Here is a 27,489-nt window from a genome sequence, read left to right on the forward strand (position 1 = left end):
TGAAAATGTTGAACACATCGAGATTTCATTAGGAGCAACATAGAAGGGGATCGGTGGGAGCAAATTGGATGCAGGCTAGATAAAGAAACCTACCAGTGTGACGCCTACAAAATATATGTGTTCCTTCCGTATGTGGGGAAGAATTTCGTGGATCAACGCTACACCTGCTCTCAATACTCCGTGTCTTCGCATCTTTACGATCCATCGCAATTTCTAGGTTGGAGGTGCCCGTGGAAAGTGGCTGCAGAGACCCGCGATCGTAAAGCTCCGTTTTATGTAACACGTTGCAGCACCTGTCCCACAAGGTCGTCATTGATTGAGCTGCCCATTGCGGAGTCTACGTGATGGAAGTTTTGACGACTTCGGTAAACTGCCTCACTAACAACGCGGCTTCTGCGCACTCATGACCGCCTGCCGATGCGCGACGTGATGTGCGATCGTAAACATTTGATCAGAGACTTTACCTCACAGTTTGCACGAGAACGAATTACAACAGCAGTTTACTGCCGCAAAAACTATCGCAACTACTGGCAATCGGAAGTTTTTAGGTGTCGCATTGCTACACCATGTACGTTGTATGGACATCCATCTGTCAGTTACCTAGTACTTGCTGCTGGTAATTTCTAAAAATACCCTACTGGGTGGAACATACGAATTTATTGGAGCCATACGCTAGCGAGAAGTTGAATAATCTTCTGCATTGGAGAGTCATAAGCCCTGCTGCCAAGGTGAATTAAATAGTGCGGGGTGTCGCGTTACTGTCATCATCATAAGGTGTTACGCCTACTGGTAAGTACCTGGCACCGTTACTGTCTTCAACTGATCCTGTTCGAATGGTTCAAATGGCTCTGAGCACTATGGGACTTAACATCTGTGATCATCAGTCCCCTAGAGCTTAGAACTACTTAAACCTAACTAACCTAAGGACATCACACACATCCATGCCCGAGGCAGGATTCGAACCTGCGACCGTAGCAGTCGCGCGGTTCCGGACTGAAGCGCCTAGTACCGCTCGGTCATGATCCTGTTCGAGATCAACTGCTGCGTAGCATGGTATCTTACTTTTTTCAGTTTATCCGGCATTTTATTCTTCTCCTTCCTGTTTCCTTGTAGCCTTCCAGTGTACCTTCGAGAGCTGTTGTTAGAATTCCTTTGCTTCATCTTATTTGTCCAACTGTCTCCTTTCCTTTTCTCAACCAGGTTTAGGAAAGTTCTTTGTTCCTCTACTCTTTCAGTCCTGTTTTCAGTCCTGTTTTCACTTTACCCATAGATTTTATTTCCTTTATTCTCCGCCAACATGCATCACAAATGCTTCTGTTTTGTATCTTTCTCTCTTCTTCAGTGTATACTTTCACCGCTGCACAGAAAAACACTTCACTCAAACTTTTACTTAATTCTACCGCAGTTTTCTACGTAATAAGAACATCTTTTTTCTGGAAAGCTTTATATGGCATTGCAATTTTTGATCTTGTTTCGTTTCCCCATTTCCAATGATCAGATAACATGCTTTCCAAATATCGGTACTGTGCAACATATTCAAACTGACATTCAAATCTTCTTCGTCATGTACTTCTCATCATCTTCGATCATCTTCGTTTTTAGTGTTCATTTTCATTCCATAATTTCCAATGCTTCTTCAAGTGTGGACAGCGTCCTTTGAAGAGACGTTGCTACAACTGCAAGAAAACCATGTCAGCAAATCTGATGCAGACGATCTTATGGTCTCCTATGCTTGCTCCTTCCTTCTCTATTTCCAGCATTATCATTATCAAGTCATCGATACAAATGTAAAACACTGCTGGTGAGAAACAACAACTCTGTATTTCCTCTTTCCGTTTCAGACCAGTACATCATACCATTTCTTACTTTAATGGGTGCTGTCTGTCTGCTCTTAACTCCTTTATTGGTCTCTCGTCCTTTCAGTTCACCTTCTTCAGTTTTAGAATTTTTTCATTTGTCCCATTTCACTCGCTGGACGGCTTTTTTTCAGTAATATGAAGCGAAAACTCTGTACTTTTCTTCTTTCTATGTATCTTTCACCAATCATTGTAATTACTCCAACAGCATCCCTTTTGCCTCTCCCTTTTCTGAAACCAAACTGCTCTTCCTCAATGTTCTACTATATTGTGCATAACAATCTACAGATGAGTGCCACAAAACATCACTAATAAAGACCTAAACATTCCACAAACATTGCAGAAAAAAATCGCCTATCATGGATACCGCAAATAGATTTTTGAAACAGGCACCCAAAACAGGTCCAAGTAAATGCACAGTGCTACAAAAATAACTCCATTACTGCACTTTTCTGGGACCCTCATGACAATCTGTCTGCTTCCCATAGTGTCCAGAAGCCTTGTGCCCACGTCTGCGGACAACTAGAGAGCGACCCCAGCACCACCAGGCGACATTGGTAGAATCTACTGACTGGTAACCACATCACAAAGTGTTATGTGGCCCATCCCCACCAAATTGCGGATAAAACGAATGCTGAGATACATCAACAGCAGCAGCAGAAGCATCAGAGGCAGCAACAGTAGCAATAGCATCGTAAGTAGTATATATATCCTTCTCTGTATATGTAATATGCTGCTGTTATTTGGTGGTCAGTCAGTGAGTCTTTGCTGTTGTACATGATTTCGAAATTCACTAAGAATTTTGTAGTACTGAATACTTATTTTATTATTGTTTCAGCATATTTCCAAAGTATAATTGGTGAGCTGGGTGCTGAAAGCCAGCAAAAGCAGGAGCATAAGCTTTGCAAGTGCACATATATTTTTCATCCTCTTAGTACTATGTATACATAATATTTTGCTGTTTGACATAAATTTCATCATATATGGAACCTGGCAAATATTCTTTCTTGTTATTGCAAATGATTTCCAGGCAGAAGAAGAGGAACAGCAGTATTGGGATAAGCAGGAGCCATCACAGAGAAAAGCAGGAGACGTCACATATCTCCTATAAGTCTTTTATCATAGTTTTTGCTAGTGTATATGTTTTGATTATTAAAAACATTAATATGGGGTTTTAGGTGATGCCAGCAAGATGAATGGATGGCTCTTCTCAGCTCACCTGAGTATGAAATTCCATTGTGGGCGGAGGTGATGGAGAGACCCTTTTGTTGATGTGTGAAGGTGTTGGATGACCTAGAAGAGAGGAGCCAGAAGAAACAGGTAATTTATATAAATTTACTCGTTTTACTTACAACAATAATAATGTATGTTCCTCCTATCCTTGCAGCAGCAGCAGAAACTGGAAATGTGTGGGACATTGTACTTAATTTTCTTTTTTTCTCTCTCTTCTACAACCATTGCATCTGGACAAAAATTCGCATGATACGCTGTGGCTCTGGTACCAGGGGGTGGCGAAACCTACTTCACCAAAGCGGGGCCTGGTTAGGGATGCCTCACGGGCAAGGTCGCCACTAGTCACTGAGCATCAAGCTGCTGCTCATGCTGCCAACGCCTCAGCACCAATCTGGCGTTCGTGGGCCACCCTCCCTCTGGCAAGTGGTTCAGGGCTGCATTCCACCTGATGTCTCGAGTATTGGCAGAACCTGCACTTTTAACTGCATAGACCACTGTCAGGATGCTGTTTTTTTAACACCCCTGCCCTTCTTGTTCTTTTTCTTCATTTTAAAATGCTTGGATTTATCAGTTACAAATATTTTATTTTTATTTTTGTATTGTTTTACACCGATATCATTTCTTGCACGTATTGCCTTTACTTTAACAGCTAAAATTCGATGTGCAGCTTGAAGTCCTGGGAGATCTTTATGTAATGCACATGCACTGTCATGTTCCAAATACACCTCATCAAGCAGGTTAATCCGTTGTCACCATAAGCCAAACTTTTTGAAATTTTGTCCCGCATCCTCAGTAATCATGCTCTGGAATGTGTAATTCGACAGGAAGGTTGTCGTGGATACCACCACCTCCTATAATGCATCTACTATCACGCATGTTGTACTATTGTGTTGGTTGTGTTCTGTGCACCCAAATACACAGGGTGAATAAACATTCGTGCATTCTTAATTCAAGGCACGTTTCCTCAGGTCCTAGCAATACAAAAATGTCTTTCACAAAATTTCGTCCTGTGCATATTTTGGGCAGTAAACGGACGTTCAGGATTGGCAGTCTGACAATACTTTAATCGCATGTGTGGTAACTACACTCCTGGAAATGGAAAAAAGAACACATTGACACCGGTGTGTCAGACCCACCATACTTGCTCCGGACACTGCGAGAGGGCTGTACAAGCAATGATCACACGCACGGCACAGCGGACACACCAGGAACCGCGGTGTTGGCCGTCGAATGGCGCTAGCTGCGCAGCATTTGTGCACCGCCGCCGTCAGTGTCAGCCAGTTTGCCGTGGCATACGGAGCTCCATCGCAGTCTTTAACACTGGTAGCATGCCGCGACAGCGTGGACGTGAACCGTATGTGCAGTTGACGGACTTTGAGCGAGGGCGTATAGTGGGCATACGGGAGGCCGGGTGGACGTACCGCTGGATTGCTCAACACGTGGGGCGTGAGGTCTCCACAGTACATCGATGTTGTCGCCAGTGGTCGGCGGAAGGTGCACGTGCCCGTCGACCTGGGACCGGACCGCAGCGACGCACGGATGCACCCCAAGACCGTAGGATCCTACGCAGTGCCGTAGGGGACCACACCGCCACTTCCCAGCAAATTAGGGACACTGTTGCTCCTGGGGTATCGGCGAGGACCATTCGCAACCGTCTTCATGAAGCTGGGCTACGGTCCCGCACACCGTTAGGCCGTCTTCCGCTCACGCCCCAACATCGTGTAGCCCGCCTCCAGTGGTGTCGCGACAGGCGTGAATGGAGGGACGAATGGAGACGTGTCGTCTTCAGCGATGAGAGTCGCTTCTGCCTTGGTGCCAATGATGGTCGTATGCGTGTTTGGCGCCGTGCAGGTGAGCGCCACAATCAGTACTGCTTACGACCGAGGCACACAGGGCGAACACCCGGCATCATGGTGTGGGGAGCGAACTCCTACACTAGCCGTACACCTCTGGTGATCGTCGAGGGGACACTGAATAGTGCATGGTACATCCAAACCGTCATCGAACCCATCGTTCTACCATTCCTAGACCGGCAAGGGAACTTGCTGTTCCAACAGGACAATGCACGTCCGCATGTATCTCGTGCCACCCAACGTGCTCTAGAAGGTGTAAGTCAACTACCCTGGCCAGCAAGATCTCCGGATCTGTCCCCCATTGAGCATGTTTGGGACTGGATGAAGCGTCGTCTCACGCGGTCTGCACGTCCAGCACGAACGCTGGTCCAACTGAGGCGCCAGGTGGAAATGGCATGGCAAGCCGTTCCACAGGACTACATCCAGCATCTCTACGATCGTCTCCATGGGAGAATAGCAGCCTGCATTGCTGCGAAAGGTGGATATACACTGTACTAGTGCCGACATTGTGCATGCTCTGTTGCCTGTGTCTATGTGCCTGTGGTTCTGTCAGTGTGATCATGTGATGTATCTGACCCCAGGAATGTGTCAATAAAGTTTCCCCTTCCTGGGACAATGAATTCACGGTGTTCTTATTTCAATTTCCAGGAGTGTATTTCTGTCAGCGGATCAGAGGGATACTGTGTGATTGGTGCAGTGGATAGTGTTTTAGGTTAGCATGTAAAGAGGCCGAGGGTTAGATCCTGAGTTGAGGAGAATTTGTTTTTAGTTGCCATTCTGCCACATAATGCTGTAGTGTATACCCAAGTATTCAACATTGGCATAGGACAGTGTTTTGAAATGGTGAACATACCAAAAACGTGGTCAGACAACTCACAAAAACACATACCCACTGTAGTCTCTGTATGACAATGAATTTGCCAGATACCATACCACACAGACTACAGTTTGCAAGTAAAAACAAATACTCCTCGACCGTGAATCAAACCCTCCACCTCCCGCAAGCTAATCCAAAACGCTTTCCACAGCACTAACTGCAAGCACAACACCTATATTCTGACACAGGTAGTTACCATACGTGTGTTTACAGTGTTGCCAGACTGCCAGTTTTTAACGTCCATTTACTGCTGGAAGTATGAGCAGGACGGAATTTACCCCAGGAGCAACAGTGTCCCTAATTTGCTGGGAAGTGGCGGTGTGGTCCCCTACGACACTGCGTAGGATCCTACGGTCTTGGCGTGCATCCGTGCGTCGCTGCGGTCCGGTCCCAGGTCGACGGGCACGTGCACCTTTCGCCGACCACTGGCGACAACATCGATGTACTGTGGAGACCTCACGCCCCACGTGTTGAGCAATCCGGCAGTACGTCCACCCGGCCTCCCGTATGCCCACTATACGCTCTCGCTCAAAGTCAGTCAACTGCACATACAGTTCACGTCCACGCTGTCGCGGCATGCTACCAGTGTTAAAGACTGCGATGGAGCTCCGTATGCCACGGCAAACTGGCTGACACTGACGGCGGCGGTGCACAAATGCTGCGCAGCTAGCGCCATTCGACGGCCAACACCGCGGTTCCTGGTGTGTCCGCTGTGCCGTGCGTGTGATCACTGCTTGTACAGCCCTCTCGCAGTGTCCGGAGCAAGTATGGTGGGTCTGACACACCGGTGTCAATGTGTTCTTTTTTCCATTTCGAGGAGTGTATTTTGAGGACTTTAGGAAATTGAGGTTCAGAACACCTGGTATTCTTTGAAATTCCCTATCCCCTATCCAAAAGTACGGTTTTTCACTGCTGACACTGAATGTTTTGTCTATCCTAGCGTTGCTGTTCTGGTTAATAAAACGAGTAATAATATCATCGTCATTGTTGCATAATTTCGCTGAGTGTTCATTGAAGATTCAGTAACTGGTTTAAACATTTCTCACAGCGTCTGATTTCAATTTAAATGTCCTATCCTTGGCAAATGTAACTTCTCTTGAGTAGCCTTCTGTGCAGTGATGTCCTTATGCTTAGTTGATGTCTTGCTACATACTGAGTGGATTGCTTCGCTGGCTGCACCTAACATACATTTCGCTCAAGCTTTACAGTTAAGTCATGTGCTTTCTTTTTAATTCCATCAACTTTTGCAGCTAAGTCGTCTACTTCCTTTCTCACAGCGATGCAAGCGTAAATCTCTCGTTTCGTAACCGTAGGATCTAATTCATGGATTAGTCTCTAAAGGCTCTGGGCATACGTCTCTAGCTGTTTGAGAGACTGAAATTTTCCATCTATGTACAGACACATTCTATATACACAGTAACCCAAGTTCCATACATCGGTATCTGGTTCAAACCCGTAAACATGTCGAATTTTGTGCCTACGAACTACGATTTGCGGACAGCGTTCGTTTTCTGTTATTTGAAGAAAGTTGCTGCAGAATCGCATCGAGTGCTTGCCGAAGCTTTCCACGAAAATGCTCTTGGAAAAAAAACAGTGTTCCGAGTGGTTAAAAACATTCAAAAGTACTGGTTTTGTCGTAAAAAACGATGAGCGCGGGAAAGTGCCTAAAAAGTTAGAAGACAGCGAATTGCAGTCCTTATTGGATGAAGATGGTACTCAAACTCAACAGGAACATGCGTACCAATTTAATGTGGCGCAGAAAGCCGTTTTTCTTCGGTTGAAAGGTAAGGAAAAAGGGCAGAAAGTGGGAAAATTGGTTCCCCATTAACTGAATGAAAGACAGCAAGCAAATCGAAAGACCACTTGTGAAATTCTGCTCGCCAGATACAAAAGAAAGTCGTTTCTCCATCGAACAGTGACAAGTGATGCAAAATGGATATATTCTGAGAATCCTAAGTGTCGTAAATCATGGGTGAATCGAGGCAAACCATCGACATCCACTGCAAGACTGAATCGCTTTGGAAAGAAGACAACGCTCTGTGTTTGGTAGGATCAGAAGGCTGCCATCTATTATGAGCTGCTAAAACTTGGTGAAACCATTAACACTGTTCGCTACCAACACTAAATGATCGATTTAAATCGAGCATTACGTAAAAAACGACAGAAATATGGAAACAGGCAACACCAAGTCATATTGCTCCATGATAAAGCCCCATCACAGTCAACAAAAAACGGGTCAGGGAAACGATCGAGGTGTTCAGTTGGTAAATACTGAGGCATGAGGCTTGTTCTCAAGACTTGGCTCCCTCCGATTATCATTTATTTGTCTCACTGAGACACGCTGTCGCTGAACAACGCTCCATTTCGTATGAAAATTTACGAAAATGGCTGTCTGATTGGTTTGCTTCAAAGAAGAATTTTTTTGCATTCAGAGCCTGCCGGATTATTTTGAATAAAATATTGTTTATCAGTTTCAAACAGCAGATGTGCAAAATTCTGGTTTCATACTTCTTCACCTGGTACATATACATGCTCAAAGTGGACTCCATCTGGGTGTGTTGGTAGTGACATGAGAACATTTGTCTTGCCACAGTTGAATGGATTTAAAATTACAGCTTGTGTATTATCTGGCAGGAATACCCCATTCTTCTTCTTCTTCTTCTTCTTCTTCTTCTTCCAGTCCACCATCATAGGACCAGTCACTTGCAACAAAGTCCTGATACTTCACCCACATGGCCATGGTACTAACTACATAAAATTTTGGTGTGTGATGGGCTTTTAAAGAAAAATGAATGCTTGTGGCAAAATATCTGTAGCCATATAACGCAGTCATCTTATCGACTGAGCTACAATGGCTACACCTTATATTACATAATGACAGGGCAGATAAATAATAAAAACAAGAAAGATGTACATTGTAACGTACATACGTATTCTGCATTACGTCAACAACAAAAAAACCACTGGTTCATTGTTTACAGTATTTCCTGAACAACTGTTTCTTGCATGTAAAAAATTCTGCATGTATTTCTCTCAAATGGTTGAATGTTTCTTTAGTTTGTTTTGACACCGTATTGATACACTGTTCTAAATCATCAGGATGCAAACTACACACATGGCGATAGTTGAAGATGTCTTTATACACAGTTTGAACACACAGCAGCCCACGGTTCAGTCTTCCCAGCACAAGTGACAGCACTATCCATATGAGGGACAAGTTTGTAATGGTGGAGTGCTGCAGATAAATGGATGACCTCCAGATCGGGAGTGTCACGCCATCATACAATTATGTTATAGATAGTATCAGGCTAGCGCAGTAAATGTCTGGAGGTGGAGAATACTCAGAGGTCATCTGTTGGTTGAGGTAATGTTCTGCACGACACAGTTCATACCATTCCAACTCCGTAAAGTGCGTTTTAACAATTCTTAATTCATTTTCAAACTGTAACACAACAAGCTAGTCACTGTCCACTGATGCTTCTTACCAATATTCAAGCACTTTGAACCGTTTGCTGTTAAATAATAAGTTGAAGTGAAAAGCGAAGAGCACTAGAATGAATCGACAGCTTCTCAACTATCACATCAACACTCTGTCCTTGAGTAACACCGGGATGTTCTAGGATGGTGCTTATCTTGTAATCCACTGCTGATCCACATAGCATGGTGTAGGGTCCCAAGCACAGCTCTTCTGAGAGTTGCGGACTTGCTGAGTATCTTCATTACACAATTAAGTGAGCAGGATGGATATTACGAGTACCAGTTTGTTGTCCTTCTTCAACATGCTGGTCAGGTGTGCTATGGGATCCTTGGTGCTGCTATCACTGCTAGTCCTGACAGGCCAGAGTTTGCTGCAGGTCCCGTCGAGCCGATGGTAACAGCAGCTGCTCCAGACATGCTTGGTGTCACTGCCAGTCCAGACACACCAAAGGCCATTGAACAAAGAAGAAGAAACAGTAGGCATCCACAGACAGTGACATGGAATTGAACTCTACAAAGAAGAGGAGGAACCACTACAAGCAGTAGTAGTAGCAATGACATTTAATGAGTACTTACTTTTATGATTCTTCTGCGATGGAGAGCAGATGAGGATCTCAGCTGCTGTCGACGCTTCACAGTTGTTCTTCCTCCAGAGACTGATTGTAACTGACACTATGAGCTACAGCTTCCGCCTTTTATTCCCTACATCATGATCACATGACCAGAAATTAATTATTCAACTAATTTATTGACTTCAGTAGTACTTCTAGATCGATTCCCTGTTAAGCATTAGCCTTGGAAGTTTTGTTTTGCATGCACCAGCATCCAGCTTGGGAAGGCTTGGTGCTTTCCCAAGTAAACACTGCTTTGTTTGCGGTTCAGTCCAGCTACGACCAATGGCACATGCAGACACAGCAGTGGCATGCAACAGAAAGTGGCCCCTTGATTCATGTTAATATCATAGGCCCAAGTGGGTGTAGTTTGGTCTCTTGGACACTGGTGCATGGTGTGGCCCATCAAAGCAGCCAGTGCATTGGCACAATATTGCCCTGCTGGGAAATTTACCCAGCAGTTGATGTGTAGATGTGGTCAGACGATTATTAACAGAGTAATCACGTGTGATGAGCTATGTTGACATCAATTTCATGATAGTATTCCTTGTGTGATGAGACAAAAAGGCAGTTAATTGAATTACTTCTTTTTGAAGTACTTTACAAGACCTACACCTCTAAAACAACAAAGGATGATGCTCTTCACCAAATAAAAGAGAGATTCCAACCCTGTGAATTGAATTTTATAAAAAGCAGTTAATTGAATTACTTCTTTTTGAAGTACTTTACAAGACCTACACTTCTAAAACAACAAAGGATGATGCTCTTCACCAAATAAGAGAGAGATTCCAACCCTATGAAATGAATTTTATAAATAAACAATATGTAATTTGCTATGTGATGCATTGATTTGAATTTCCTGTCATAATATCCTTTATGTCAAGAACAGACAGTCCTTTTCCAGCCAATTTCCAGACTGGGGAGGGGAGGGGGAGGGGGAGTGGGCAGTGAGAGGAGACAGCTTGAGAATTACCCAGAGGGGGAAGAGTTAATAATTTGCCCATTTAATTAAGTAGTCAATTTTATATTAAAGGTATGCTTGTATCAGTGAGGGGAATTCCCAGAAGAGTGGGGAAGGAGGAGATTTGGAGAGGAGTGGGGTTTTCTAAGAAGGATGGATTATCCCCAGGGAGTCATAAATCAATTAACAGAATAATATGTTAAGCAGAGGGGCTCATAAACCAATCAAGTTTGCCCCTGAATGTGTGCAACATGCACTAACAAAATCTGCTGACACTGCCATTGGCCCACTACTGGTGGCCCCAAATGGCTTTCAGTGCCACCAGTACAGATTATCATTTCCATCATCTCTGTAACTAAACTATGCTAACATTTCCACGATTTTCTTTTCTAAGATGTGTCTAAAGGTGTACACTGAAAATTTCAGCTTTCGTTTAGCCATTAGTCTATATATCTGTCTTCCTACATCATCAGCATGTGTACAGACACTAAAATTTGTGTCACAGACAGCTATAAATGATAATAAAATTTGTTAGGATGTCGCCAGAGCCCTTGTTTTAAGATTCTGATACGGTATTTCAGGAAAATCCTGCCTACAACAACTCAAAAATGAAAAAATTCTTTCTACATCTGCTTGTTTGTAGGGTTATGCTTTGCTTTGCAATTCTTATACAGCAGGCTACGTTTCCTGATGTTATTACTATATCGAGGATGGATTGTAATGGTTCTGCGGTTTTCCTAAATCACTTACGACGAGAGCCAGTTCCTTCAGCAGTTGAGATGTTCAGTATCGCAACTTGTTCAGACTGAGTTACCGGTACGTGGTCTTTAGCGACACTAACGTTCCATCCTCTTTCCTCAGCCGTAATATACAAAAAAGCCGGAGTTTCCCCTCTTCTTGTCGCAGCTTGTCATTGCACATAAAGCGAACTGTCTGTTGCCGTATTGTTCTTCACACATTGCCAGCTGCCTCAGAATGCAGTCCTTGCAACAACCGGATGTTAGGCAACGCAACGTCGTAGCTATTAGTGGCGCCTCGGCGGACGTTCTTTTGTCTGCCAGCGTATTGTTCAGAACAGTACGTAAGAAGCTCGAGATTGCTCTCCTTGCTCGGCGGGCGAGTTCTGGAAATCACGCTTTTCTTTATAGCTGCTGCTGTTCCCGTAGGTTTGTTGAGCTCCATCACGTCCGTGTGTCCTGCGACGTTCACTTTTAACCATCAATCGCTGGCAATCTGTATTACATACTGCAATACTTTGAGCCCCACCACCTTTCAGCTCTTGCACACTAACAAATGTGCGGAAAATATGCTATTGTGTAAAAGTAAAGGAGAATGTAACATATTACTTGAATATCTTATTATATTGTGAAGGTGAATAGCAATTGTTAAGCCATATAAGGAAAATTACATTTACGCCTTAACTTTACAAGAAAATATAATAAAAACTTGGAGTTACCCACAAAGCTGGACTCATTAAAATTTGTTCCACAGCAAGCTCATAAATACATGGAAATGGAAATGAGCGTTTGGCGTCATTGGCCTGGGGGCCCCTTGCGGGGCAGGTCCGGCCGCCTTGGTGCAGGTCTTATTACATTCGACGCCACATTGGGCGACCTGCGCGACGGATGGGGATGAAATGATGATGAAGACAACACAACACCCAGTCCCTGACCGGAGAAAATCTCCGACCCGCCCGGGAATCGAACCCGGGCCCGTAGGACAGCACCCCGTCACGCTGACCACTTTTTTTGTGTATTTTGTTCGTTGTTGATCGTTGTGTTTGGTCGTTGTGGACGTCACATGACATCCGTTCAAGTTCATTTCTTGATCCTTCCACTCAGTTTTTTTTTATTACAGAGGCCAATAAACTCTCTGACCGAACACGCTGAGCTACCGTGCCGGCTGTCACTCAGCTATCGGGGCGGACTCATAAATACATGAATATTAATTACTTTATTGTAGATCGATGTAAGAATGTGTAGAAAGACTCTTCATCAAAATTTCGTAATAATGTTTGTAGCATTGCATTTTCTTAATTAACTTTATTTCAAAACTTATTTCTTCCATAAATCATTACTACACACACTGAGATTATTACACTGAATATTTAATATTAAGCGTCTGCCCTCTACGGAGCATCGCAACAGACACTACCAGTCTCTGGCACGCTACTATCTGTTACTCCTCAGCAACAACTGCCTACTACTGTTCAACCTAAAGTAAGCTCTTTGTTACACATACTTTGCCTCAGCTGTAGCTGCCTAGCAGCGTTCTTTCACCTGCACATTGTAAGTAGGCTGTTTAGGTTTTTTTTATTTGTAACACCACCTCTGTATGAAAATCACTGGCTGTGCTGTGTACAGTCTATGGCTGGTGGGCATTGTTGTAATACACGCCATTGTAGCGTTGGGCTGTTGGCTGTTAGCGGCGCGTAGCGTTGCGCAGTTGGAGGTGAGCCGCCAGCAGTGGTGGATGTGGGGAGAGAGATGGCGGAGTTTTGAAATTTGTAAGAGTGGATATCATGACCTGCTATATATATTATGACTATTAAAGTAAATACATTGTTTGTTCTCTATCAAAATCTTTCATTTTCTAACTGTGCCTATCAGTAGTTAGTGCCTTCATTAGTTTGAATCTTTTATTTAGTTGGCAGTAGTGGCGCTCGCTGTATTGCAGTAGTTCGAGTAACCAAGATTTTTGGTGAGGTAAGTGATTTGTGAAAGGTATAGGTTAATGTTAGTCAGGGCATTCTTTTGTAGGGATTATTGAAAGTCAGATTGCGTTGCGTTAAAAATAATATGTGTCAGTTTAAGCATAGTCTCGTATAATTTTTCTAAGGGGACGTTTCAACATCTTCGTAATGGATATATCGCTGACGCCCCCGGATTATATGTTAAAATTTACAATTTTCGTTATGTGTACTTATTTCACCCTTCAAAACCATTCGACGAAATTTGCGATCCGAAGCAGTGAAACATGTTCATGGTTTTTCAGCCCTCCTGTTTTGCAACCTTCTGTGACGTGATCATTGAGTGGTGCGACATCGACGCATGCGTGAATAAAAACAGCAAAGAATTCCTCTAAGATCCTGCAATTCGGCAACAGCTTAAGTGAGACCCACCCAGTTCGTAATGAGGGTCCTTGGTGACTGCAGGTAGCTACCACTTGACACCCCACCCTTCCAGTATGATTCTCAAAATATTAGGACAATTTTCCAAATGCCGATCGATCGTAAACATTTCATTGCTGTAGACCTACTCGTTACAGGTCACAGTTTCTTACCACATGATAGAGCTTTTGTCCTTGCAGAAAAGAACAAAAAAATCCTTTCATCTGTATCACGCATACGAATCGATTCCAGTCAATGCCTACGCCATGGACAACGGATTCCTTGTCTGCCAGGTGTAACTAGAGGATTTTTTGGATCTTTAGGGCTCCAAACCGATTGTTGCCCAGAGGCTTATTCAAAATAATGGACTATATTGGCTACAAACTTTTATCAGACGACCCTACTACATAAAAGGCAGAAAAAAGTCACAAAATTTTGCAAACCGTGGATTTGTCAAAGCATTGCATCGGAGCTGAGAGGTACTGGGAAAGGAAATCTTCCGCTAGATAACATTTCAGTTTTCTCTCTCTTGTAATGATAAGCTTCTGCCAATAAAAAGTGCCAAAAAGAAAGCCTTACTTGACATATCCCAGGTGATAAACGGAACTGCTCACAGCAATTTAGTTTATCATCTGCCATTATTTATTTCATTTTTCCCGTTGTTGTATTATGTCTTAGTATCTTCCAGCCCAAAACCCCCACTATCCCATAGTAGTCCTGTTAATTCAATAATTATTTAATAATAAATTTGATTGGAGAACGACATATGCTTACCTGTCTGGGCTTTCATGGTGCAGGTAATGTGAGATAGTACAACACCATTCTGTATATTTTTGTAACAATTATTACACAGTAGCTTATGTTATCTTTGAAAGAAAAGCAATATTTTTCTTATTTTTCTGATGAACAACATTGTGTCTGCGCAGCTACAGCGTTGTGCTCGAAACAGTTTTTTCTACGTTATTTATTGCAGAAACGGAAAGCTTGTTTTGAGAAAGCGCGACAACACAAGTGAAAACACATGATATTCATTGTATACAAATCTGTACCACAGCAGCAGAAAATGAGGAAAAATGTAACACTACTCCTGTTGCAATGAGACTGAACATGTACAGTTAACTGTAAGACATTCTCGGTTTTCTTGCCGCGTCAATTCGGGATAAAATCTCAAGCCTTCGACGATCGTCATGGAGGATATCGACGAAGGCTTTAGATTTTATCCCGAATTGACGATGGAGGATATCGCCGAAGGCTTGAGATTTTATCCCGAATTGACGCGGCAAGAAAACCAAGAATGTTTTACATACCAGTGCCGTCGCGAAAGACTTCGTTCCCATGTACAGTTAACATTACTCTTTCTGCCTTCAATCAACGTGTTCTGCCTGTGCGAATTCACTATTCACTTGGTAGTTGCTCACAGGTGCGCCACTCGTGGCTGCAAAGGAACGTGGCGCGTCTACTTCATTTGTTAACATGCAGGTGCTACGTCCTCGCGAAACGTCCACGCCACATCACTCCTTTCTGGACTGGGCCTAACAGGTTTTGTTTACGTTTCCATGGCGATGCCTCAGTGTTGCCACAGTTCTAAGCAGCTGTGGCCTCCAGCCTTTTGTACTCTGTGGCTGAAGGCCATCAAAAGGGGTCAGCTCTAGTGTCCGATTCCACCTGTGGGCTTTGAGCAATGGCGTCAAACCATAGGCAAAGACTTTACGCAGAGGCAATCTTTGAAAGCAACCATCATGTTCGTAAACAAACGAATGTAGCATACGATAAAATTACAGTCACAATTGACGCGATCAATTTCACAGCCACGAATTATGTCGAAAAGATATGAAGGCAATGAAAGTAAATATGAATAAGAAACAGGAGTACACGTGTCTGAAATAAATTATTATTGTAATTTATTCGAGTGAAAAAAGTACAGAGAACTTTTGAATCCGCAACAGTATATCACATTGTGAAGTCGTAATATTGTAAAATAGCGTTAATTCATTATTACATAATTATTGATTTAACAGAACTACTGTGAGGTAGTGGTGGTTTTGGACTGGGAGAAATTAAAATGTAATACAACAACGGGAAAAATGCAGTAATAATAACATATATGAAATATATAAAAAAACAATATGAGCATGAAATGTGGAGAAACGAATACAGAAAACCTAAAAGAAAGGCCAGTACACAAGTAATGAAAATTCACAAAATGTAAAAAATGTTGGAATCGGGAGCTGGAATCAAGCTATGTAGGTCAACTCTAGTTACCGATTGCAACCATTCCACGATGTTTTATTTAGACCATTTTTGCACTGAAATGTAATAGGATCTCTGAACTTATAATTGCTCTCTGAACTCCTGCGAAAAAGTAATCAATATTGGAATCGGTAACTAGAATTAACATATATAGACCAATTCTAACTATCGATTCCAATACCTGTTACTTCTTGTGAATTTTGTTATTTGTGTACTGGCTTTTGTTTTAGGATTGCTGTGTCAGTTTCTCCAAATTTCATGCTACTTTCATGTATGTTATTAGATGATTCTTCAATTTCTCCAGGCTTATTTTATGACGAAATAAATCTCGGGTGAACAGGCTGGTATGAATGTGCATAGGACACAATATTTTGGCAATCGACCACGTTTCCATCATCAAGTACGCACCTTTTGATGGCAACGTGGTCCATTGCCGAAATATTGTGTCCTATGCACACTCATACCAGGCTGTTCACACGAGATATATTTCGTTATGTTATTATATGCTTCATTTTCGTATTACATTTTAGTTTCTCCCCCGGCCAAAACGCCCGCTCGCCGGTGACAGACCCGTTAGATTCAATAATTATTGTTATAAGTTAACGCTATTTTCTAATATTACGACTTCATCACACGCTATGCTGTAATGAATATTATTTAAGGGTTCTGTGTGTTTTTCTTATTCGCATGAATTACGACAGTAATTTATTCCACGCATAAATATTTCTCTTTGGTTTTGTTCTTGTGTATCTCCGTTATCTTCAGTTCGTTTCGATGTAATTCGTACCTAAGAAAATAATAGCGTGAACCGTGATTGTAATTTTATCGCACGCTACATTCCTTTGTTTACGAATATCATCCGCTGCTTTCAAATATTGCCTCTGGTATGACGTCATTGCTCAAAGCTGACGAGTGGAATCAGACACTAGAGTTTATCCGGCAAAAGCGCTGCCAGCCGCCTGAGAGCTTCTCTCGGTGAACGGAGTGTACTGGTGGCTGAGATCAAAATGGCTCCTCAGGCATTATAGTCAAGAATTTATTTGTTTATATAAGTATTTGTGACCTTTTCAGATTAATAATTCACTTGGGTTTGTGTCATATCGAAATTGTATCACTTGTCCAGTCGACTTATTTCCGCCGCTGAGAGAGTAAATGTAGAAGGACTTCGTTTGCCCATTTTAGACTGTAATCTGGATTTCCGAAAATCTCGATAACTCGGATATATTCTACTGTAGTCTCTCCAAAATTACTTGAAGGTTGTCATTTCGGCAGGAGCCGGTGTAGGAGCGGAACAAAGTTGCCACGTCCCGCACGGAAAACACGCACAACCTCACATTTTATTCAACTCGCGCAAACTTTATAAATCTGGAAATTGCATTAATGTGTTCTGGAAGAGCTACACTACGCTTTGATTTTAGTTTTATGTGCGCCAACAAATTATTAAGGTGATATAAGGACAATTTATGAAAGTGCGTTTTCTCATGAATTTTCCACACGCAGGAAACGTTTTTATTACTTGAGTTAAGTGAATATGTTATGGGAATGAAATCTTAAGAATACATCATAGTTTCATGTGTTCAAAACCAGAACTCTGTCTTAAGATCTGTTATGCGAGATAATTGCTGTGAAATATGTCACACAATGGTCCGCTCACGAGTCAACTTCTAATCCGGCGCGCGTACAATTTAGACAAGAGAAACGCTTCGTTATGTTTGTGATGAAACTGTTATTAATTTTTCTGATCCCTCTACTTAATTCTAACACAGCGAAAAATAAGATGAAGCGTGTTTATCACGGCGGTAAAAAATATCTGAAGTAAGCCAAACTCTATTGTTTAGAAAGAACAAAAATGGTACAAATAAGAGGGCCTTTGTATTACTTCAGTTATACTGTAACCAGTAATATTTAATTTTTTGTGATACGTATTGAAGTCCTGAGATGAACTTCCTTTAGAATTAGTTGCTATCAAGGCCTTCTTATTAAATGACACGCCAGTTGGTTTTTAGGCGGTTTTCCACATCCCACTAGATGAATACTGGGCTGGTCCCCATGTCCCACCTCATTTACATGACTCGCAGACATTTGAAAACACGTTCACACTATTTAATGATTTACACTAGACACATACAGCTGGGGTACACTGATTCCGTCCCAGGGGGGAGGGAGGGGGGGGGGACAGGGTGGCGGCAGGGAGGGCATTGGCCACCCGTTCACACGAACCGTGCCAAACCTGATTGTAACAGTGCTGACCCTCCGAACACTGTGGGGCAAAGGCACAAGCGAAAGAAGAAGAAGAAGGCCTTTTTATTAATATTTCAGAACTTACGACGATATAATTTTGCCATGCAGGTACTTACAAGTGTAAACAGCACATTCCAAACAACGTAGCTGGACCCGGGGATAATGGATAAACTCCAGTGATACCACTCTCGTCGCTATGACGGACTGACGGATTTTTGAAGTGTCATTGTCACTGTCACTGTTGTCATTTAATGAAATTATCATCTCTTCCACTGAATTTTCCAAAACAGCTTCAGTCTGCCATGCTCTTTCCATAATGCTCTGCTTATGCTTGACGGCTTACTTCCTATCTTCAGCGGCGACGTTCCTGACAGCTTCTGTTGTGAGTGCTTCAACTGCAGAGAGGGCAATTTTTTTGTTATTCCTGCGAACGTAACCTTTACTGGGCTCATATTAACTCTATTTGGTTGAAATGGCAGTGGTAATGTGGTAGCATAATGACTGAATGCACATGACTTTGTCAGTTCGTCGATTTCGTATAGGGTGAACTGTGGGTGATGAAGAAATATTTTATCCATAAGCTCGACTTTTTTAAGGTCACCACTTACATCGATATTATTACAGTGAAGCCAATCAATCATTTCCTTCCATCGGTTTGCCACGGTAGGTGCTTTGTCAACAACAACTGAATCGCAAGGAGCATTATCTAGAACGATTGTTGACGGTTTTCCAGATTTGGTAGTAGTGAATCTTCGAACCACTTCATAAATGTAACATAGTTCATTTCTTCGTGAGACTCTTCTGTTTCTTTGATCTAAATCGCAGGAGACTGCTTGGGAGAAGACCTTGCGAGGTGCCTGCATGAAGAAAAATAGTCCGCCCCCTCGCCAGAGGACACTGCCATTATTCCTTTAGCTGTGTCGTCTGCATAACCCTTCTTGAGAATGTGGCCAGAATTGTCCAACGTTTCGTCAAGTCACAGCATTTCGCCAATATTTATACTACAGACGTCCCTTAAAAATCGGCATTGCCATGCAGCTACATTTTCACTCTCCATCAACAGCTTACGGGCACAGAAATGTCCACAGTGAAAGCCAATGTAGGACGTTCCTTCCTGCGATAATAATGATTAACATGACGACGAATCGCATCCTCTGCAAACGAATCGATATTGGTAATTCGCTTATCTATTCGTCGTTACAAAAGTAGGCATGTAACGCAAAAACCATTCCTCTTTACAGTCCTCATGACACTCACCTGGCCAAAAGAACAACATCGAACTTTTCCACTTATAACTTTCGACGAACTTCCCACTAACATCGCTCAGCAGCACACAGCGAACAACAGAAACAACGAAAAACAGTAACAACGAATAAAAGAATAGCTCTTACCAACAGGAAAAATGGACACACAAAGTGGTGGTGGTTGTTGGGATGTCACAGCGCACAACGGGCACAGAGCAGCAAGCTGGTTGCCACTGAAGCACACTGCTACGGGAAGTTTTGTGGTGTGGATTTGCAACTTCGGAGATTTGTTGCAGCTGCAGGTAGCGTGATATTGGCGGCAAGTAGCCCGGGACTGCCGCGTGAGCTCTCCCTGTAACGGCAGCGGTTTTTCTAGTTGGTAGTTGATAGATAAGTATTGATCGGCCCTGGCTAAGACTCGGCGATAGTCGGTAGAGCGATGATACTGTTATCAGGTAAATACGACGTTACAAAAAATAGTGCTGAAATCAACTCTCGACATGTGCGTGATATTTACTTCACCAATTGTGACCAATACTACACTACTCGTCGTAATTAACTCGTTTATATTCGATGGTTTAACAGTTGCTATTAAAATATTAATGATAAATTCAATTCAGTTCCACCGACACCAACTTGTCCATAGTTTGATTGTAATTTCATATCTCTAATACGTCGTAACATTGCGACTGCTTCCTAACGTCAAAGAGTTTCTATATATGCGCCGAGCGCTTCAGTCAAATATTATCGCAGCACGCAAAAGATCACAGTTATGTGTCTAAGCAATTTTGTAATTTGAAATCACAAATGCGTAAATTGGCACGAAAGGGTGGTTTATTTCACAATAACAATCACTTCCTAACAAGGCCGTGAGGAAGAAGCTTTCCCAGGTGGTGGTGGAGGGGGAAGGATTTATAAATTATCCGCTTCAAAACTATTGTCAAGTTCCAGAGCTCATTTGAAATTGTGAATGAAGTTAATTGTCTATCACTGTTCAATGCCTAATTAGAGTTGAGTTCGAATTATCTAATTAAAAAACTCACTTCGGTCTAGTATACGGTAGTCCTCTATCTGCATTCTAAACGATGTTATCGTTGAAGTCAATGTTTCGTTGCACTGCGTCATAGTAGATCGCAATTATCAATCCTCGAAAATCAATCTAACCGCGCCTACATATACGAGTATTCAAACAAGTCTGACCAGCTTCGGCTAACTCTCGTACGAGGGCTGCTATATATATTTCTGGCCTAGGCAACACTAAGTGTTGCCAGGTGCAATCTGACATTTCCATTGGAAAGTTTGACATTTTTTAGCATAAATGTACTCAGAACTTTTTGACTTACGACAATTTTTTTTTCTTTTACAGGGACTTGAAGAAATCAATTTGGCACAAAAATGGAATTAACTCGTGAACATATTCGTGCGATCATTTTTCACAACTTTCGACGTGGATTATCACGACAAGAGTGCATCGATGAACTTAAATCTTTGTATGGCGACGAAGCACCATCCTATAGCACTGTGAAAAACTGGTACAACGAATTCAATCGTGGCCGACGCTCGATCAAAGACGAATTCCGTGAAGGTCGTCCAAAAACAGCTGTTGTGCCAGAAAACATCGATGCCGTACGTGAACTGATAATGCAAGACCGTCATGTGACATACCGTGAGATAGAGGCATGCCTAGGCATTTCTCCCACCAGCATACATTCGATATTGCATGAACACCTGGCCGTAAAAAAGGTTTGTTCTCGTTGGATCCCGCACAATTTGACAATCGCTCAAAAGAAAGCTCGTGTGGATTGGTGTAAAGAAATGCTAAAAAAATATGATCGCGGTGCTTCAAAAGACGTTTATAAGATCGTCACAGGTGACGAATCATGGATCTATGCGTATGAGCCCGAAACAAAACAGCAATCGACCGTGTGGGTCTTCCAAGACGAGCCAAATCCAACGAAAGTTGTTCATGGAAGAAGCACTTCGAAGCAAATGGTCGCCTGTTTCTTCAGCAAAACTGGTCATGTGGCGACTGTTCCGCTTGAGCAACGTAGGACGGTCAATTCTGAGTGGTACACCACCATTTGTTTGCCTGAAGTCTTCGGAGAAATTCGAAAAATGAACAAGAGAAGACGAATCATTGTGCACCATGACAATGCGAGCTGTCACACATCGGCTCAAACCAACGCCTTTTTGACCGGCCAAAACGTCGAAGTGATGGGTCATCCGCCGTACAGCCCTGACTTGGCACCCAATGACTTCTTTTTATTCCCAGACATCAAGAAAAAAATGCGTGGTCAACGATTTTCGTCGCCAGAAGATGCTGTTGCAGCATTCAAAAACCATGTTTTGGAGGTGTCTCAATCGGAGTGGAAACAGTGCTTTGAAAATTGGTTTGAGCGCATGCAAAAGTGTATAAATCTTGATGGAGAATATTTTGAAAAACAATAAACCATTTTCGTTGATAAATATTCGTATTTTCATTATTAGGCCAGAAATATATATAGCAGCCCTCGTAACGTAGTGACAATGGATCAAATTTTCCTTAGTCATTGCCCGCATCCCGTGCTCGTGCGGTAGCGTTCTCGCTTCCCACGCCCGGGTTCCCGGGTTCGATTCCCGGCGGGGTCAGGGATTTTCTCTGCCTCGTGATGGCTGGGTATTGTGTGATGTCCTAAGGTTGGTTAGGTTTAAGTAGTTCTAAGTTCTAGGGGACTGATGACCATAGATGTTAAGTCCCATAGTGCTCAGAGCCATTTGAACCATTATGAACCTTAGTCATTACTCACGATACTCAAAGAGTACTCACACGAAGTATTCTTTGAGATCGTTCGTTCTACTTCGCTAATTTTAATTATAATGATTTTGCGATTTACTATGATTTTGAGTTTACTGAGATTCTATCTTTCTTTTGTAAGTTCATAAATTACTAAATATAAGGTTCGTGTTTCAGTTACTGGTTATTAGCCAAATAATAGTGTTAAATGGAACTTTGGTTACTTGTTCTCTTTTCATGGAATTTGGAACTTGTTTTGGGGAAATTTTTGGGGTATTGGTTGCTATTTTATCTTTTTCCAATTTTCGTCTGAGGAAGTGGTGTTACATACCCTACCACTTCCGTCATCGCTGTCAATCCTAATGTAATTTTTAACAGACTACAAATACAAAAACTTACCCCCTTTAATTAAAGTTTTCTTCCTTTTCTGAAGTTTTTTGAAGTTTTCTGAAGGTACTGTATCCCCCAAAAAACTTTTAGCCGTCACTGAAAACTGGCGTTTGCTACGACGAGATTTCCTCGTTTCCAACAAACCTTGGGTGGGTGAAAGTTAGGATCGCCATCGGGTCGCTTCCTGGTTTAGTGTTTTTTTCGTGCAGGTTCGAAGGGATGTCGGAATACGGTGCGCTCGCTCGCTCTCTCTCTCTCTCTCTCTCTCTCTCTCTCTCTCTCTCTCTCTCTCTCTCTCTCTCCTTTTTTTTTTTAAACCCAGCAAATAATACTTCAAGTAGTGTTTCATTTCTTGCTTTCTTTATTGTACCGCGGTTCTCTAAACTGCGTTTAATCGTCATTTTAAAGCAGGAGTCATCAGTTTGTTTTTGGTTCTTCTTGTAGTCTGGCACAGTTGATGTCACTGCACGGTATTCTGCAGCTATGTTTTTCAGCAGTGCCTCTCTGTCTGTTCTGTTTAGTACTTCCAACTTTTTGTCCACCGTAACAGCCACTTTGTTCTGCTTCGAAGTCATTCCACGCGCGGACATTCAAAATATGGGAACGAAATAATACCAGTACAACTTCTTAACTCAGTAAGGAATAGATACATACTGACCGCAGTAATGGTAGCTGGAAACGTGGAACCGGCGACCTCTATGCCAGCTGCTGTGCCGACATAACAGCCGCACATATACCGCCCCGAACTAACAGTATAAAACTGGATCAAATGGCTCCAAGCACTGCGGGACTTAACAACATCTGAGGTCATCAGGCCCCTAGACTTAGAACTACTTAAACCTAACTAACCTAAGGACATCACAAACATCTCTGCCCGAGGCAGAATTCGAACCTGCGACCGTAGCAGCAGCGCGGTTCCGGACTGAAGCGCCTAGAACCGCTCGACCACAGCGGCCGGCTACTAAAAGTATACCGAACCTTCCTACGTTATAAGAAAAGGAAAGGGAAGGGAAACATAAGATAAATCCGGATAACCCGGTATTCAGTATTAATTAGGACCTGATAAACGAAGTTTTTGCGTACAGGGCTATTCAGAAAGAAGGAAATTACGATAAGCAGAAATCAACTGGACAGTGTAAAGTTTAAAGTTTTTAACATTCCGCACGGAATTTCATTTCAAAGTCGCAGTGGCGCTGTTGCTTGCTAAAAATTACGAATTATCTCGTGTTATGGGCTGCGGTTAGCAAGTCAGAGTCCGCTGTTAGTGTGCAAATTGCACTTTGTCGGCAATTCCACGAAGAGCCGTCGCCTCATAAGCAAAGTTAGAAGTAGCATCCGTAGTTCATAGAAGGCGGCTGCATCTGTATACGGAAAATCGCCTACTGTGCACGTACATCGGAGTAAATGTCGAAAATATCCGTGCATGTTCCTGTTCTAGGAATCTCTAATGTGGACACGCTAGAAAACTTGGTATTTCCGCAACTTCAAAAGTCATTCATATAACTTCATGAAAATGACGCCATGCCTCACTTATTCAGCAATGTCAGAAGTCACCAGAACAACAAAATTCGAGCACGTTCGATTGGAAGAGAAGGAGAAGAATATCGCCGTTACATCGTCGGTGACCTAGTACATCACCAGAACTCACCCCTGCCATTTTTATCTGTGGGGTTGCATAGAATACCGTGTTTTTGTCCCACCAAGGCCGGCTACTCTTCAAGATCCGCAATTTCGAATTGCAGAAGCTGCTATCCAGGTTCTGTGACAACTTACGAAAGATTGCAGTAGGTGTATTACGTCTGCATTCTTCACTATAAATCACTCCCGCCACTAGTATTAGCGAAGTCGTGACAGAAAAGTAACTACGCCGTTGGTCTGCTGCAAAATCAGAAGAAAGGACAGGAAGAACAAGTCCCGTGACTGAAGAAACACTCCCAGAGCTGGCGACCATGAAAGTCACCTACTGCGCCGTCCTCTTACTGAGAATGCAGCGGTTCTGGGAAACCTGGGTAAACAATGCGGCAGATAGGTATCCACAACCGAGGCCTGCTGAGGACAACAGACAAACAAAAACAAAAAATGAGGAGGAGGGCGGGAGCAAGGTGCGCCAGCGGAGCGCACTGGGGCAGCCCGGAGCCAGGCAGGTGTTGCGTCAGGCGGTGCGCGCGCATCCCCAGCTGCTGCGGAGATCATCTCTGCAGGCTGGCCGCCGCTCCTTGCTTTGCGCGAGGTCACCACGCATAGCTCACGCAGCGCTGCACTTCATCAGCGCTGCGACGTCTGTTGACATCTAGTATGGCGTACTGGGCCTCTCCGCTTCCATTAGGCTAACACTCCGGTTATACAGAGCCTCCGTGCGTTCTCGACTTAACTATCGGGGCACAGTGTATCGGTCCTTAAGAACGTCTTCGTGGTTCACCATGAAGGACTTTGGCTGGCCACTGGGGCCTTTCGCACCTGCCTCCTGGCGAGCCTCTGTGGTTCAAATGGTTCTGAGCACTTAACATCTGAGGTCATCAGTCCCCTAGAACTTAGAACTACTTAAACCTATCTGACCTAAGGACATCACAGTCATCCATGCCCCAGGCAGGATTCGAACCTGATACCGTAGCGGTCGCGCGGTTCCGGAGTGAAGCGCCTAGAACGGCTCGGCCACAACGGCCGGCGAACCTTTGTGCTGAGGCTCGGTGAGACACCGCTTCGCATCCGGAAACGACTCGTGATGCGACAGGCCTATAGAACACTGTTCACGCCATACACACCCGCATATCACTCTGTTGCTCGGCCACAAATGGAAAAGAACTTTCATTTCGAAACGGAGCAACTATACCCCATAAGATACGCGCGAAGGGTTGCCTTTTACAGAGTCTTGTGGCTGGTTTTAACATTTCACACCAAGATTGGTGGCCCTTACAGAGGCTCTGAATTATTTTAGATTTTACGATGAAATGACAACCCTTAGCTGCTTACAGGCGTTGACATACGTCAATGGGGACACATGAAAATGTGTGCCCCGACCGGGAATCGAACCCGGGATCTCCTGCTTACATGGCAGACGCTCTATCCATCTGAGCCACCGAGGACACAGAGGATAGCGCGACTGCAAGAACTTATCTCTGGCACGCCTCCCGTGAAACCCACATTCTCAATGTATTGTCCTGTACTACATTCGTAGTGCCCCCGCCCTTTTTACTCATTACTCACGGCGCGTTGCCGATTCCCGTAAGAGTTCGGGCTCTTTTTGTGCATCCGCACAAAAGAAAAAGATGGTCAAGTGGCCGGTGAGCCTTCACTATATATATACTAAGATGATATCTGTTCTTTCGGACATGTCCGAAAGAACAGATAGCATCTTAGTATGTATTTTAGATTTTGCGAATTTTAAGAAAGACTGCAATCCAAATCTTTGCTTTTTTAATATTTTACACAGACATGACAGTTTTACGACTGGGTGGTTTGGTAAGTATGGCAGAAAAGAAAGAAAAAAACGCTTCGTAAAGAACTGGTCTTATTTCTTGACGTAATCTCCTTGGAGAGATATACACTAGACCCAGCGATACTCCAACATTTTCATCCCATCAGAAAAACAGAATCTGTCAAACTTTGCAAAACACTCGTTAGTTGCAACTATCACTTCCTCATTCAATAAAAATTTCTTCCCAGCAACCAAAGTTTCAGGTTAGGGAACAGGAAGAAGTCACTTTGGGCTAAGTAAGGTGGAATAGGGTGGATGGGGAGCCAACTTAAGGCCAAATTCGTGTTCTTCACCATTGTTATCGCTGATGTGTGGGATGAGGCATTATATTGGCGACAGGGCACTTTTTGAGAGCCGACCTTGCTCTTTTTCCAGCCAACACGTGTTTAAACGATCTAAGAATGAAGCCTTTTTCGAAGCCGACCACGCCTAATTTCATTAATCCAAAAGGACAGGGTCTTGAATGAGAACCTGCATGAATTTCATCCAATTCTGTTTTGATATGTGCGGCATTCGAACCCTTTAAATTGATAACACCATGAAACTCGGTTTTCTCCATTTTCAATTGCAGTCGACGCACTGCCCAGTTCGGACGGCTGTCGACAATTAACTACCCGCTCTACATTTTCGGAATTTTTTCCACGACTCTTGGAATAATCCAGGTTACCAACCATGAAGCCATAATAAAAATGTTCCATTCTTTCCTGGAAATGTAGCAGAATTGTCAAACCACCGTCGTCTAGATGCCTCCCAACAAGGTGACACCCTTGGCTATTTAGTCGCCTTCATCTACCATGTCTTCGGAATTCGCTTTCCTTATAGCCAAACTGTATTTTATGCAGAGTTCTATGCGATCCTGAATGCACTGGAGCAGACGAGGCTTCTTCAGGACACACACACTTTCTCATCTGCTTCGATTCCCTTAATGCCCTCGTTGCGAGAGATGTACGCAACGGTGGAATTAGTACAGGTGAGAAGTGACCAATTGTACCTCCTACAGCGGGGGGAGGGGGGGGAGAAGGTGTTATCGTGCTGGGTACCAGGACACGTGGGAACTTGGGGAAATGAACAGGTCGGTAAAGCCGACAAGGAGGCCTACAGGGAACGGCAACGGAATGCGCTATTCACCTGCAGGTTGT

The 27,489-nt window shown here is 43.3% G+C and overlaps 1 protein-coding gene and 1 non-coding gene across 2 annotated transcripts in view; both read right to left on the reverse strand.

Annotated features, from left to right (window-relative positions):
• The window catches only part of LOC126340742 (uncharacterized), a 1,108,193-nt gene that overhangs the window by 682,153 nt on the left and 398,551 nt on the right, over positions 1 to 27,489 (reverse strand). The window lies entirely within an intron of this gene.
• Trnat-ugu (transfer RNA threonine (anticodon UGU)) lies at positions 25,885 to 25,958 on the reverse strand. Its single transcript has one exon. It is a non-coding gene; the product is annotated as a tRNA-Thr (tRNA).

The sequence above is a fragment of the Schistocerca gregaria genome, chromosome 1 (genome assembly GCF_023897955.1).
Source record: "Schistocerca gregaria isolate iqSchGreg1 chromosome 1, iqSchGreg1.2, whole genome shotgun sequence".
Classification (NCBI taxonomy): Eukaryota; Metazoa; Arthropoda; class Insecta; order Orthoptera; family Acrididae; genus Schistocerca; species Schistocerca gregaria.